This window comes from Rhinolophus hipposideros (assembly GCF_964194185.1).
Source record: "Rhinolophus hipposideros genome assembly, chromosome: 14".
In the NCBI taxonomy this organism is placed as follows: Eukaryota; Metazoa; Chordata; class Mammalia; order Chiroptera; family Rhinolophidae; genus Rhinolophus; species Rhinolophus hipposideros.
This window is the reverse complement of record NC_138060.1, coordinates 23,801,229-23,816,752: the sequence shown is the minus strand read 5'-3', so window position 1 is coordinate 23,816,752 and position 15,524 is coordinate 23,801,229. Positions and strand designations below refer to the sequence as shown.

General features: G+C 36.9%; 1 protein-coding gene across 7 annotated transcripts in view; it reads left to right on the top strand.

Annotated features, from left to right (window-relative positions):
- The window catches only part of RAD18 (RAD18 E3 ubiquitin protein ligase), a 103,872-nt gene that overhangs the window by 66,879 nt on the left and 21,469 nt on the right, over positions 1-15,524 (top strand). Inside the window, exon 13 of one of the 7 annotated variants that reach the window (XM_081071952.1) lies at positions 2,182-2,328. The exons of the other annotated variants lie outside the window; for them this stretch is intronic. The gene's annotated coding sequence lies outside the window, so the exon portion shown is untranslated. Of the gene's footprint in view, positions 1-2,181; positions 2,329-15,524 lie in introns of those variants that run through there. 7 annotated transcript variants of the gene reach the window in all.

Below are 15,524 nucleotides of genomic sequence, written 5' to 3'. Positions count from 1 at the left end.
AAAAGTCGTAGCCAGGGGTCTCTACATGGCATGGTGAGTATGTTTTTTATTTATTTCAGTCAGTCTGCACAGAATCAACCCAATATGGGTACTTTTGCTTTGGTGTGTTAGATGACATGGGCTCATGCAGTGGGGACTGTGATTTCAGTACTCACCAAGACCAGCTAGTTTCACTACTGGGTAACCACGAACCTTCCTATAGATGCCAAGTGTCGGTCCTAAAAGAACCTGTGTCCGATAAGGTGTGAATGAGTACATTTTAACTTTCCACAATTGCTGGCATAAGTAGTCACCTCTTCCCTGACGCGAAGTTAGTGGCAGCAGCTTTGTGTAGGAAGTCCAGCCAGACACAGGTGCAGGGCACTGTGCCCTGTGACATAAATGCTGTGCATGTGGCACATTTTGGTACAAATTTTCTTCACTTCCCGTCTTTTTTGGAAGTGCTCGCTTGAGAATTCTTAAGTACAAGAGGGCAAAAAACAAAAACGTGAAGAAATCTAGATTAGAATCCCATTTGTTGGAAAATTTAAGTAGTTAAATTTTAGCTTTTCCTAAATTCTGAATAAATTGGGGAATGGTGGGGAAACCTTAACAGAAAAAGTGCCATTGTGACATTTATGTAAGGAATATGAAGTACTGGCACCATCAGCCTGTTGATAAGACCAAACTGAATTTATAGCTTATTGAGGGGAAGGGGAAACACTACCTTTATCAACAAAGTAAAGCCCTCTGATAGCCAGAAGGACTAAATTGAGATGTGTGTTGAGATCTTGAAGTTTGGTTTCTGGCAAGTCTTTTCAATACAGGCCTGGGGTAGGATTGGGTAAACCTAAGCAGAATTGGTGGATACGGCAGGATGAGGATTTTGAGAAGAGGGCTTCGAAGAGCCCTGAGGGTATGTCTTTTGATGCTTTCTGTTGAAAAGCTGATGGTTCTTTCAGGAAGTTTTTGACTCCACGGTTATCTTCCTGGACAAGAGTCTCCTGGATAAATCAAGTTATGTTGATGAAACAGTGGATGGTGGAGTCTTATTATTGTAGGCAGTATGGTGTGTTATTTTAGTGCTAAGAGTGTCACATATGTTATATCATTCAGTCCAGAGTGAAACCCATTTTAGAGAGGTCAAAATGAAAGATCAAAGGCGTTAAATCAGGTGTGTAGGATATGGCCGTACAGGGACTTGAACCCAGGTCTAGCTGACCTCAGAGCCCGAGTTCTTCTGACTGATAATGCTGCTGTGGCCAAACTGGCTTGCTCTTAACGTTTTTGAAATGGTTTGGTTTCCTGAGAAGCAGACCTCGAGACAGGGCTTTAAGTGGAAGTGGTTAATTTGGGAGGTGAAGGGAGTGGGGAAGTGAGACAGGAAAGGGAAGACAGCATTTTAGGGGACATGTTTTCAAACCAGATGTCACTGTGGTCAAGCGGAGTTTAATTCTCCTGGGAACTGGGAGCTGGTTTAAAACGCCTGAATTATCTCACCGAGGGGCAAGGGGCAGGGGGATCACTGATTTGGGCGGGGGAGGGCTGCTCTCTGCTGCTTGCAGCCTTCCATGCTGGCAACAGAGCAGACTCCAGCAGTGAGAGGACACCTCGGGCGAAGGCACTGACAGGTGGAAGTCAAGCCTGGTACACTGACGGGGGGGTGGAGGGGTACAGGGCCAGGGCACCAGTGGGATCTGTCAAGGCACTGATTCCAGCGGAAGACAGGAAAATGGTTTGGTTCCACATGTGCTTTCTTCAGGTAAATGGGGTGCTGTAGCCTTTTGCCTGTATGTCTAGCCCGAGAGAATTAGGAATGTATGTGGGCATTCCAGAGCTCGTTGCACCTCTGCTCACCGGTATTGCTGCCAGGAAGGGAAAAGATAGGGATGTCTGGGGCTGTGGAAGAAGTGATAGACAAGCACGTGTGGGGGGAGAAAGGGACCGACGATCCAGAAAGCTCTGAGACAGTGGGTCCTCAGCCTCATGGGAGAAAATGTGCTTGATGATGAGAAATAATTGACTTTTTCATCTCGTGTGATAATAAGCCGAAGTTCAAAATAATCCATCAAACTGAAGGTTATCAACATATAAATAAAAATTTCTCGGCCTAAAGCAAGAAATCACAAGCATAGAACCACTGATACTTCTTTGACTGTCAGGAACATTTCCTTATTGTCCTGCTTTGTTTCTCCTTAACAGAGATCTAAGGACTGTGGTGTGTGTAGACATCCTCTCCCACTGCTGAAGTTACTCTGCTGGGTCTGGCAAAATAAGCCTTACGGAAAGTCTTTAGAAGTTCCTTATTAATAGGTGATCATATTGTGTGACTTCGAACCCTCCTTAGACATAAAAAAAAAAAAAAAAAAAGCCAACCTTCTCTTTGGCACACATCTAATGGTAATTATTTTCATTTTTATTTTTTTACACAACATTGCTTCTTCATGCTTAAGATTAGAAAGTAGCATGTTTGTTTTTTTTTTTTTTTTTAATTGGGGACTGTTGGGGAATAGTGTGTGTCTCCAGGGCCCATCAGTTCCAAGTCGTTGTCCTTCAATCTAGTTGTTGAGGGCGCAGCTCAGCTCCAAGTCCGGTCGCCGTTTTCAATCTTTAGCTGCAGGAAGCGCAGCCCACCATCCCATGCAGGAATTGAACCGGCAACCTTGTTGTTGAGAGCCATCTGGCCGCCCCAGAAAGTAGTATTTTGAAATGTACTTATCTGTACTATTTGATTTGTACTGATGTGTGGACTTTAAATATTTCTCTAAATATGTATTTGCTGAAGTTTTTCTCACTGACTTATTTCAGATGACTTTTTTCTATTCCTACCCATCTGTATCATCATATAACTTTTTTTCTGTCATGTTAGTTATGTGTCCTCGTCTTAAAATGTATGGCAAATGGGAGTGAGGTTTCTCACCGTTGAAGTGGGAGATTACAGACAACTAAGGCTGAAACTATTCGTGTGTTACTGGGTTAGAATTGGAGACCTTAAAATGAGCTGATGTCTTCAGCTTAATATAAATTCAGATGGATACATACAGAAATAATGATAAATCTGTGTGTACAAGTTAGCTAGTATACAACCATGTATCTCTTTGTTCTATCAGCTGCCAGGGCACGCCCAGTGCACTCATCTTGGTTTCTAACAACATTCTCCAAAAAAAGGAACCAGTGCCTCTTGGAGAAATGGCTGATTCCAGGGCTGGGGCAGGAAGCAAGGAAGTGCTAGAAAAAGTGAGAGAGACAGAGAGGGGACGGAAAAGGAGTAAGGGAGAGAATGAAGAAAGGGAAAGGAAGGAAAAAGAGAAAACAAAAACCTAACAGCCACTACCTCAGCCAAGAGATAAAGGTCAACATCAACAGCATTGTTACATTGATGGCAGTTACTCTTGATGAGCTGTGATGGGAATGACACTACCTCTGTGGTCTTCCTCCCCCACATTCAAAAACCTACTCAAACTGTGAGAAAAAATCAGACAAACTCCAGTGAGGGTCATTCTACAAAATGCCTGCCCAGCAACTCAGAACTGTCCAGGTCATCCAAAACAAGGAAAGTCGGAGAAACTGTCAGTCTACAGGAACCTAAGGAGACAAATGTAATGTAGTCATTCAGGATGGGTTCCTGGGACACAAAAAGGACATTAGTTGATGAGTAAAGAAATACAAATAAAGTGTGGGATTTAGTTAATAATAATGTGTTAATGAGGCTCCATTGGTTGTAACTAATGTATTGGACTAATGTAGGATGTGAACAATAAAAGAAACAGGGTGTGGGGCATATGGGAACTTTCCATACTATCTGCAACTTTTCTGTAAATATAAAACTATTCAAAAACAAAGTTTATTTTTGAAAGAAATAATATTGCAAAATATATTTCTTTCAAAAATAAAGAGGGATATTGATGTGAAAGTATTTAGAGTGTTGAATGTTGGAAAACCAAAGTCATCAAAATGTTATTTTTGTAAGTGGTAAACATTATTTCTGGGTTGTAGTAAGTTTAGTTATGAAATATTCTTTTTTCCTTTCATTTAATATTAGATGTTACATTTAGTCACATAAATTAATAAGCCCTGTTTTAATGCATTCTATAAAATGCATTATCTTGTACATGTTAAAATTTAATCCATAAATGTAGCATGAGGGAAGGATTCTGTTTTCCTCCCTGTTGTTATATTTTTCACAATCAGTTTTGCTTTCTTGTGCTAATACTTTTACTTTATAGAATTACTTTACCTCAGAGGATGTGGCGCATCCTTTACATTTCATCGTAAGAAACAGTTTGCAACATGTCTCATCTTCTTCTGTTAGCATTTTTTTATCAGTGAATATGTACTTGCAGAAGTAATGTGAATAGTAATCCACCAAGAACAGTGAAAGTACAAATAGTTTTATCTTTTCTCCAGTACTCATTGCCAAAAGTTATTTGCTGAATAATAAGGTTTTCTTTTACTCTCAGGCAGTTCGTGTTGGCACTTTTTGGGGCTTTTTTATTGTGCTTTTTTTGTTGGGTAATTTGATGAGCTTTTTCATCATAGTTGTTTTTGTTGTTTTATAATAAATTCTTGATTTTTCAGCATTTGGAGTCAATCCTAGGTGGCATTTTTTTTTTTTAAAAAAACCAAACTCATGAACTGTCATGATACTATGAAGATCCTCTGTAAAATTACTTGGAGCCCTCCAGTTTCTTGTATCAGGAGAGTTTTAAAATTCCGCAGTGGGTTATTACCTGTGTATCTGAAGTGATTGTAGAATTTGGCAGTTCCCTCCAGGGTCCACATTTATCAAATAATACCGTCATGTCGTGGCTTGTAGCCACGTCTGATCTTCACCCAAGATTTGGGTACAATGACCATAATGGTAAGAGTTTTGGTTGGCATGACATGGTAATACTTACTTCTAAGGTTGAATTTTTTAAAGTGTGTTTTCCTTTTTTACTTTTCTGACATGTTATAAGGTGTATGGGAATTTTTGTCCCATAGGCTTCTGCATATGTTTGGCTTGATTCATAAAAGTGAGATACAATCTTGACTGGTTCAGAATTCGGTTCTTCATTAAAAAAAAAAAAAAAAGGAGTAGCCAAGAATGTATTTTTTAGAATGCTTTGAGAAGAGCAAGGAACTGCCAGTTCTTTTTAAATGTTAGGCATAAAATCAGTAATTATTTTGGATCAACACTCCCAGACCCCAGAACTCTCTCTAGTGTTTTTTAAAAAGACAAGAACCAGAATCCCTTTGGCTTTGTTCTGGTGAATGAAATAGAAATAATATGTAATTTGCATGTCATGCTATTGGAGTTTGTAATTTTAATCAGTTGACTATAATTTCTTACAGTCACTTTGGAAGTTAAAATCAGAGCTCTTTTTCTGCCTTCTTATTTCGTACTACCTTTGCTTTTAAATCAGCGGAACAGATATTATGAGGTCTCCCTGGAGACCTTTAGAACCTATGAAAAGGGCACGTTGGGATAAAATACAAATGTTTTCAAGTTAAAAGGTATCTCAAGAAGTCACTAAATGTAGTTGAACATTGTATCACAGGTAAGTAAATGGAGACCTAGAAAGGTGATGTGACTGATCTAAAGTCATTCAGTGACTAGAGCTGAAGCCAATAAATCTCAGCCCAGGCTTTTCTCCATTATAACATGAGTTACATCCGGGTCTTTGATTAGGCACCATTGCTTCCTTTGTTAATCATATTTTAATGGAGTTGTTAAAAATATCAGTTAGACGTAGAATGACCATGTGTTCCGGTTTCCCTGAGATACGCCCGTTGCCATTTCTTGTCTTGTCATCATTGTTAATAGCACCCTGTATCACCCTCCAAAGTGTCTGGGTTTAGCTGGTAGATTTTATGGTTGCCGTGTTAGAAGGACATGCAGTGTTAAGTTACACATCTTCTCTGTTCTCTTTACTGCCACACAAACAATCCCACTCTGGAACCTGGGTACATATTAAATTGCTGATTTTGCTTACTCCTATTGATTTTACCACATAAGTAGTGCACATTGTTCTTGTATCTCAGAGAGATTCAAGCGTTAAAGCATGATCGACTTCAAATGCAGAGGCTTGTATTTTTGTAGGTAATTTTACAGAAGTCAATTGTAGATGCCTTTAAGAATTCATTAATGTGTGCTTTCATATGCTTCTGTTGCCCTAGTAAGGACATTTTATTAGCCATTTGTAATCTGTTATTAGAATGTGCGTAAAAGTAAAAATAACTTAAAAATATGAATCAGAACATTAAATGGTGGGGTAAATATAGCTTGGGAAGGATAATTTTTTCTCACACACTAGATCATTTAGTCAAATACTTAATTTTATGTGGAAACTTAGTCACGGGGAAGGTCAGTATCCATTGCCTAAAATCCAGCACTAAAAGGTGGTTTTAAAATTCTCCTTGAACAGATCATAAGACTGGTCTGAACTTTGACTTGCTATTGCATGCCTGTGATTTGGTAGCTGGTGTTGGCCAGGCGGCCCACATTTACACACTGGATGTGCATTCTCTGTCTGGGCAGCTGGGTAGGCCATACAGAAGTAGGCCTGGCTGTGCAGAAGACATGCAAGCCTCATCAGGAGCTTCCTATCCGCCTCTCGCCCCTGTTATCAAAGAGACTTGTAATCAAGTGAAAGCTTCTCAAGTGGTAGAGGAAATTTGCATCCCTTAGATGTTGCTTGTCTTTTAATTTGTTTCTCCTTACATTACTACGCATTGTTATCTTTTAGTATTGGAGTTTTATTTGTATCAATCATTTATCCTGCTGACAGTCTAAAGAATAAAACAAAATGAAGCATCATGATTTTTGTCCCCCAGCCTATTTAACATGAGACTTTGACTCATTATCTAGTTGTCACAGTGACAATTTTGCTAATTAAAAATATTTTTCCCTTACATTCGACTCTCAGAGTTGATGTCTTCTTTTGTCTCTTCATTTTGCAAGTTAAACGTAAGCACAAATGCTTATTATATTTTGAAATTGACTTTTTTTTCAGAGAGCCAAGGTGACTCCAATGTTTGGAATTAACCTATTATCCTTTTATTTTTCTTCTTCCTTAAAAGAAACAACACAAGGTATTTTTCATCACTTTTTGTAAGCGTTTAAAGTGATTGACTTAAAAGGTATGCTTCTCTCTTTAATGCAATGTTTTCTAACCCTTGTCTGTGGCACATAGAAAATGACACTATTTGTGTGTCATAAAGAGATGACACTGGAGGCCGGAGGTGCCTACCATGGGCTTCAAAATTGTTTTGGCCATTCTAGATTCTTTGCATCTCCGTATAAACTTTAAAATCAACTTGTCAACTGCTAAACAAAAAGGTCTGCTGGAATTTTGGTTGCAATTACATTAAATATATAGATCAAGTTGAGGATCAACTGACTTATCGATATTAATCTGATTTGATATGGTCTAGTTTATATGTTTTAAAAGGATGACTCCAGATGCTGTGAAGAAGGGTGGGGGTAGCAATGAAGCAAGAGTGGGAGCAGGGAGAGCAGTTAGGCTTTTGTAGCAGTCCATTCCAGGATTCTTGATGGAGTGGATCAGGATAATAATAATGAGGCTACAAATGGAAGGGATTGGGGGAATATTTTGGAAGTAGGATTGGCAGAACTTGCATATGGTTTGGATATGGTGAGCAAAGAAAGCTCAGCATCACGAATGAATCTTAACTATTTGGCTTTAGCAACTGGGTGAATAGTGGTACTACTTATTCAGTAAGATGGGGAAATTTGAGAAAGCTTGGATAAAGGTTAGTTACTAATATTACTAACCCATATTAGTAATCAAGGGTTTTCTTTTGGGCCTTGAAATAACCAAGTAGAGATATGAAACGAAGTGGAGGTAGAGGTAAGGGGAAAAATTAGGGCTGGAGATACTTATTAAAGGCATGGTGTTGGCTGAGATCGTGTAGCGCAGGAGTGTAGAAGAAAAAGACACCAAGGACAGAACCATCTCTTACTCCACCATTTAGAAAGAAGAAACATTTAAAAAGAGAATGAGCAAAGGAGATCAAGAAAGAATAAAACACAGGGGGACGAGGCAAACCAAGACACTGCCATATCATGGAAGCCAACGGAAGAAAACTGAGAAGTCAAATAAGGTAAGACTAGAGAAAGGACAGTGGACTTTCAGCAACAGAAAGATCTCATTAGCAGGTGTGGTCTCGAGTGGATTTTGGGTACCAGACAGGTGTGGATGGAGGGGAAAATCTTAGTGGAGAAAGGAGAGAACAACTACTGACATTCACAGTTATTTCTGCAGGTTGGAGATCTGATTGAGGCATTACCAGCAAGTTCCTGCCAGATTGCTTTTATTTTCTTTATGTAGTTAAGGCAGGTTTATCAGCTGAGAGTGAGGTTGGATGGCGGGTAGGCAATTTGAGAAGGTATGAGATTTTTTGAGAGTAGGAAACAGAACATGCCTGATGAGTGTTATAAGATTGCCTGGTAGTGAGGGTAGCCCAATTGAGATTTGTGGTCAGGAATTTGAAATGAGCTTAGTCAGCAGACAAAGCCAGATAAATAGATTTTTTTTCATTGTGTTTAATTGCTGGTGTACAGCGCAGAGCGGGTAGTTAATTGGAGTTCCCTCATTGATTAAAGATAGTGTGGGGTATTAGAATCAGGCAAATTTGACTTTGAATTGCAACCAGAAGTAAAATTAAGATAAATAGATGCTTGCTTTGGAATCCTTTCTCATCAACTGAGAATTTCGACTATGTAGTAACTTTAAAAAAATGTTTAACTTTCAGATACAACTTAGTACACATGTTTTGACAATGAAAGACATGCTAATACACTTTCTTATCATTTATAGTGGTGTAATAGAACCTTTTAAAAACCATTCAAGGTATTTTTGCCCACCTAGAGACTGAGAAGGAAAGGACCCACAAACCCAGTAGAAAAAAGGGACAAAAGTCATGAATAGTTTGCTGAAAGAAATGCAGTTAAATCCATTTCTCACCTTTTGAGTTTGGCAAAAATCTTACCATTTGATTATGTATTCTGTCATGACGCCATGGGGAAACACTCATTTATTACTGGTTGTAGTGCTACATGGTACAGTCCCCACGGTGAGGAATCTGATAAGATGAACCAAAAGTACTATTGTTTCTCCTTTACCCAGTATTTGGAAGTATTTGTCCTACAGGTACACCTGCTCTCATGCAAAATAACCTATACATAGGGTTATTCATTGAGTCATTGCTCATAATAGTGAAAGGCTGGAAACTGCTCGAGTTTTCATCATTGGAGGCTTGTCGATGAAATTACAGTATATCCACACAATGGAATACTATGTGATTGTTAAAAAAGGAAAATTTCTGTGTACTGAATACTGATATGAAGAAATTTCTAGGATATGTTTGTAAGTGAAAAGACCAACATTCCAAAAAGCATAGATAGCATTCTGCTTTTGCAGGGAGGAAATGATGTGTACTTACATTTGTTTAGTTTTACATAAACACCAGGAGAATAAGCAACAAGCCAGTAAGTGATTACTTGTTGGAGACAGCGGAGAACAGGTTGGCTGGGGACCAAGGAAGAAGTGAGACTTCTCAGGGTACATCTTTTTATGTCAGTTTGATTTTGAACCATGTAAATACATTAATCTACTCTAAACAAAAAAGTAGGTGTTTTAAAATAATGTTTTGGAAATCATCACTGTCTTCATCAATGTCATTATTATAAATTGGTTAATGGAAAAAATGCAGGTTTTTTTTTTTTAAATCTTCACGTTACATTTGGGATTTTCCACTGTTAAGAATGATATTTAACGAATATAAATGTTGCCACAAAATCTTTTTCTACTAGTATACATTACTGTTTTGTATTTCATTATAGCCTTTTGTGTGGGAACATTTATGAACTTCAGATTACCCCTGAAAGCTAAATGGTTCATTTTGTTTCAGGTGGTGAATTTTGTTTGTCGAATTTTTTTAGAGAAAATGTGGGACCATGGACGAGTTCTTCCATACATTTTGTGTTTTCAAAATAGCTTAAACTGAGTACATGCGATCAACTGTCCTTTGGATGAATGGCACATTGTTCTGGGGGAAAATGCGTCTTCACCCACGATGCTGTGACATCAAGTCCTTAACGTGGATATGGATCCATGAGATCTGTACTTTGCAGTCTTTGTTCCAGTGGGAGTTCAGCTCAGCCATGGCTTCCTGCTTCTAGAGGGTGGTGGGCCTATTTGCTGAATTAATTTCCCTGGGCTGCAGTTTCCTCACTGATAAAATGGAAGGATAGTTTCTTTGCTCTGCTAACCTTGGATGAATCTAAAAAGCAAATGACATGATCGTATTTGGTTAGTGCTTTGTAAATAGAACATAAACTGAATCGGTTTTTTTCATCTCTTTTTAAGGATTTAGGCATGCATTACTTGATAAGTAAGTTCTTTCTGGTATTATCTTTTTACCGGATTTGAAGATTTCGTTGTATCTTTTCATAGATCTAGTGGAGAGCAGGGAAACTCTTAGCCATGCTTTACCCATGAACCTTATTGGTGTTGTCTGATAAAACCTTATTCATGAATGCTTAGGAGGAGGTGGTATTCCTAGCTCTTGTGGATTAATAGCGTTATCTGTTGAAAGCAGCATGGTGTAGTAGAAGAAAGAAGAGAGCTTTGCATTCACGTCCCTGTTTTTTCCCTTAGGTTAATTTCTGCAAGCCTTTGTTCATCTGTCGCCTGAGGATAAAACCTAGGGTGCTTATAGGAAGTAAAGGTGGTGTATATAAACTAATTATCACAACTATTTGTGGATGTAGTTGCTCACAAAGTAGTAATTTTGGTAATTGTCATCATTGAGTGATAGTTTTTTGAACTTCGGATGTTTTATCCTAGCATGTGATTGTCAGCCTACTACTAAAATATTTGGTATGTAAGCTTTTTCTTATCCTACAGAATAGAGGACTAAAAGGGGGGGTTTGGTGAAGGATTCATAGTAACCATTGTCTAGTGGGCATTGTGTGCACTCCATCAGCCCTCCAGTAAACAGTCCTTAAAGAGTTTCTTTTTTTTCTTTTTTGGCTAGATATACTCAACCACATTCAAATTAATGCCACAATTATGAGAAGAGATGGGGCAGGGGTGGGGGCAAGTAACTACTACATAATAGAAAAATTGCACTTGTAAGTAATCTTTAATCTACAGGATTTTTATAGCAGATGTTTACATTTTTCCTTCCCCACAGTACCTTGTGTACCTGCCATGCTGGATAAACAACAAGTCTGATGAATTTGCACCATGGTGTCATAGAAACAGTGGGAATCAAAGATTAAAATAGAGCCCGTAGTGCAGGTTTCCTAGGGCATACTGAAGCATAGGTCTGAGTAATTATTCAGGTATTTCAGATCTAAATCTGTTGTATGAAAATTGAGCTGACATTTATTGAACACTTATTATGTGAAGAGCTTTATGCTAAATATTCTATATATTCTATCGATTAACCTTTTTAAACTTTTTTATTTTCAATTACAGTTGACATTCAATATTATTTTTTATTAGTTTCAAATGTACAACATAGTGATTGGACATTTATATAATTTACTGAGTGATTCCCCTTCATAAGTCTGGCACCATGTAGTTATTACAATATTATTGACTCTGTTTTCTATGCTGTACTTTACATCCCCATGACTTTTTTGTACCTACCAATTTGTACTTGTTAATCCCTTCACCTTTTTCACCAAGCCCCCCAACCCTGCTTCCATTTTGCAATCATCAGTTTGTTCTCTGTATCTGTCAGTCTGTTTCTGGTTTGTTTGTATGTTTATTTTGTTTTTTAGAGTCCACATATAAGTGAAATCATATGGTATTTGTCTTTCTCTGTATGGCTTATTTCATTTAGCATAATGCCCTCTAGGTCCATCCATGTTGTCTCATATAGTAAGATTTCATTCTTTTTTATGGCCGAGTAATATTCCATTGTATATATGTACCACATCTTCTTTATCTGGTTGTCTATTGATGGGCACTTGTATTGCTTCCGTATCTTGGCTATTGTAGTTAACACTGCAGTGAACATAGGAATGGATATAGCTTTTCGAATTAGTGTTTTGGATTTCTTTGAATAAATACCCAGAAATGGAATTTCTAGGTCATAAAGTAGTTCTATTTGTAATATTTTGAGGAACCTTCATACTGTTTCCCATAGACTGCACCAATTTGCAACGCCACCAACAGTGCATGAGGGTTCCCTTTTCTCCACATCCTCGTCAACACTTGTTGTGTGTTGATTTATTGATGATAGCCATCTTGACAGGTGTGAGGTGATATCTCACTGGTTTTAATTTGTATTTCTCTGATGATTAGTGACATTGAGCATCTTTCATATGTCTATTGGTATGTCCTTTTTGGAGAAATGTCTGTTCAGGTCCTCTGCCCATTTTTTAATTGGATTGTTTGTTTTTCTTGGTTTGAAGTTGTATGGGCTCTTTATAAATTTTGGATATTAACCCTTTATCAGATGTATCATTGGCAAATATCTTCTCCCATTCAGTAGGTTGTCTTTTTGTTTTGTTGATGGTTTTCTTTACTATGCAAAACTTTTTAGATTGATGTAGTCCCATTTGTTTATTTTTTCTTTTGTTTCCCTTGCCCGAGGTGACATATCAGAAAAAAAATATTACTAAGAACAGTGTCAGAGAGCCATTACTGCCTATGTTTTCCTCTAGGCGTTTTATAGTTTTGCATCTTACATTTAAATCTGACCCATTTTGAGTTTATTCTTGTATGTGGTATAAAAAGAAGTTCTTCTAGTTTCTTTTTTTTTTTATTGCATGTATCTCTCCACTTTTGCCAACACCATTTATTGAAGAGACTGTCTTTACCCCATTATATATTTCTGCCTCCTTTGTCATATATTAATTGACCATATAGATGTGGTTTTATTTCTGGGCTCTATTCTGTTCCATTGACCTACATGTCTGTTTTTGTGCCAGTAGTGTGCTGTTTTAATTATTATAGCTTTGTAGTATAGTTTGATATCAGGTAGCGTGATATCTCCAGCTTTGTTCTTTTTTTCTCAGAATTTCTGTGGCTATTCGGAATCTTCTGTGGTTCAATATAAATTTTAGGATTATTCTAGTTCTGTGAAAAATGCCATTGGTATTTTGATAGGGATTGCATTAAATCTATAGTTTTCTTTGGGTAGTATGGACATTTTGATAATGTTCATTCTTCCTATCCACGAGCACGATATGTGCTTCCATTTATTTGTTCTTCCTTAGTTTCTTTCTTCAGTGTGAAGAAGAAAGACCAGTGTGCTGGTCTTATAATTTTCTGAGTCTTTTATCTCCTTTGTTACATTTGTTTGTAGGTATTTTTTTTATGCAATTGTAAATGGGATTGCTTTCTTAATTTCTCTTTTTGCTAGTTCGTTATGGGTGTATAAAAATGCAGCTGATTTCTGAATGTTAATTTTTTTATTCTGCTACTTGACAGAATTCGTTTATTCTAATAGTTTTTCTGTGGATTCCTTAGGGTTCTCTCTATATAGTATCATTTCATTTTCAAATAATCCAGCTTTACTTCTTCCTTTCCAATTTAAATGCCTTTTATTTTTTTTTTCTTATCTGATTGATGTGGCTAGGACTTCCAATACTATGTTGAATAAAAATGGTGAAGGTAGACATTCTGTCTTGTTCCTGATACTAAGAAAAAAGCTTTTAGTTTTTCCCCATTGAATATGTTATCTGTGGGTTTGTCATATATGGCCTTTATTATGCTGAGGTATGTTCCCTCTGTTCCCACTTTACTGAGAGTTTGTATCATAAATGGATGCTGGATTTTGTCTAACACTTTTCCTGAATCTATTGATATGCTCATATAATTTTTATCCTTCATTTTGTTATATGGTGTATTAGGTTGATTGAGTTGCAGTCATTGAACCAACCTTGCATCTCAGGAATAAAGCCCACTTGATCACGATGTATGATCTTTTTAATGTATTGCTGAATTTGGTTTCCTAATGTTTTGTTGAGGATTTTTGCATCTATGTGTATCAGGGATATTGGCCTATAATTTTTTTTTTTTTTTTTTTTTTTTTTTTGGTAATGTCTTTGTTTGGTTTTGGAATTAGGGTAATGCTGGTCTTACAAATGAGCTTAGGAGCCTTTTAGTGTTTTGAATTTTTTTGAATAGTTTGAGGAGAATAGGTGTTAATTCTTTTTTGAATGTTTGGTAATATTCACCTGTGAAGCCTTCCAGTCAAGGATTTTTGTTTGTTGGGAGTTTTTTAATTGGTGATTTGATTTCATTAGTAGTAATTGGTCTGTTCAGATTTTCTTTTTCTTCTTCATTCAGTCTTGGAAGATTGTATGTTTCTAGGAGTGTATCTGTTTCTTCCAGAATGTTCAATTTGTTGACATATAATTGTTCGTAGTATTTTTTTACAATTTTGTATTTGTCTGGTGTTTTCTATTTCTCTTCTTTTATATCTGACTTTATTTATGTGGGTTCTCTCTCTTTTTTCTTGATGAGTCTGGTTAAAGGTTTATCAATTTTGTTTATCTTTTCAACAAACCACTTCTTGGTTTCATTGATTTCTTTTTTAGACTTTATTTCATTTGTTTTCTCTCTGATCTTTATTATTTCCTTCCTTCTACTCACTTTGCGCTTTGTTTGCTGTTCTTTTTCTAGTTCCATTAGGTGTAAGGTTAGATTGTTTATTTGCGGTTTTTTTTTTTTTTTTTTTTTGAAGTAGGCCTTTGTTGCTGTGAATTTCCCTCTTAGGACTTCTGTCTCTGTGTCCCATTGATTTGGGGTCATTGTGTTTTCATTTTCATTTGTCTCAAAGTCTCTTTTGATTTCTTCCTTGATTTCATTGTTAACCCATTCATTGTTTAATAGCATGTTATTTAGCCTCCATGTGTTTATGTGTGTTTTGCAGTTTTTTCCTTATAATTGATTTCTAGTTTCAAACGATTGTGTTTGGAGAAGACACTTGACATGATTTCAGTCTTATTGAGGCTTGTTTTGTGGCCTGATGTGTGGTGTATCTTGGGAAATGTTCCATGTACTCTTGAAAAGAATGAATATTCTGCTGCTTTGAGGTAAAATGCTCTAAAAATATCAATTAAATACTTCTGTTCTAATGTGTCATTTAAGGCCAGTGTTTCCTTGTTGATTTTCTGTCTGAAAGATATATTCATTGTTGTCAACAGTGTGTTGAAGGACCCTAATATGACTTTATTACTGTTGATCTTTCCCTTTATGTCAATCCATATTTGTTTTATATATTTAGGTGTTCCTGTGTTGGGTGCATAAATGTTTATAAGGGTTATGCTGTCATGTTGGATTGATACCTTTATCATTATGAAGTACCCTTCTTTGTCTCTATTATAGGCTTTTTTTTAAAAAGTCTGTAATAAAGTCTGATATAAGTATTGCTACTCCAGCTATTTTTGGGTTTTCATTTGCATTAAATATCTTTTTCCATTTCTTTACTTTCACTCTGGGTGTGTCCTTCAATCTGAAGTGGGTCGCTTGTAAACAGCATACGTATGGGTCTTTTTTTTCTTATGCATTTAGCTA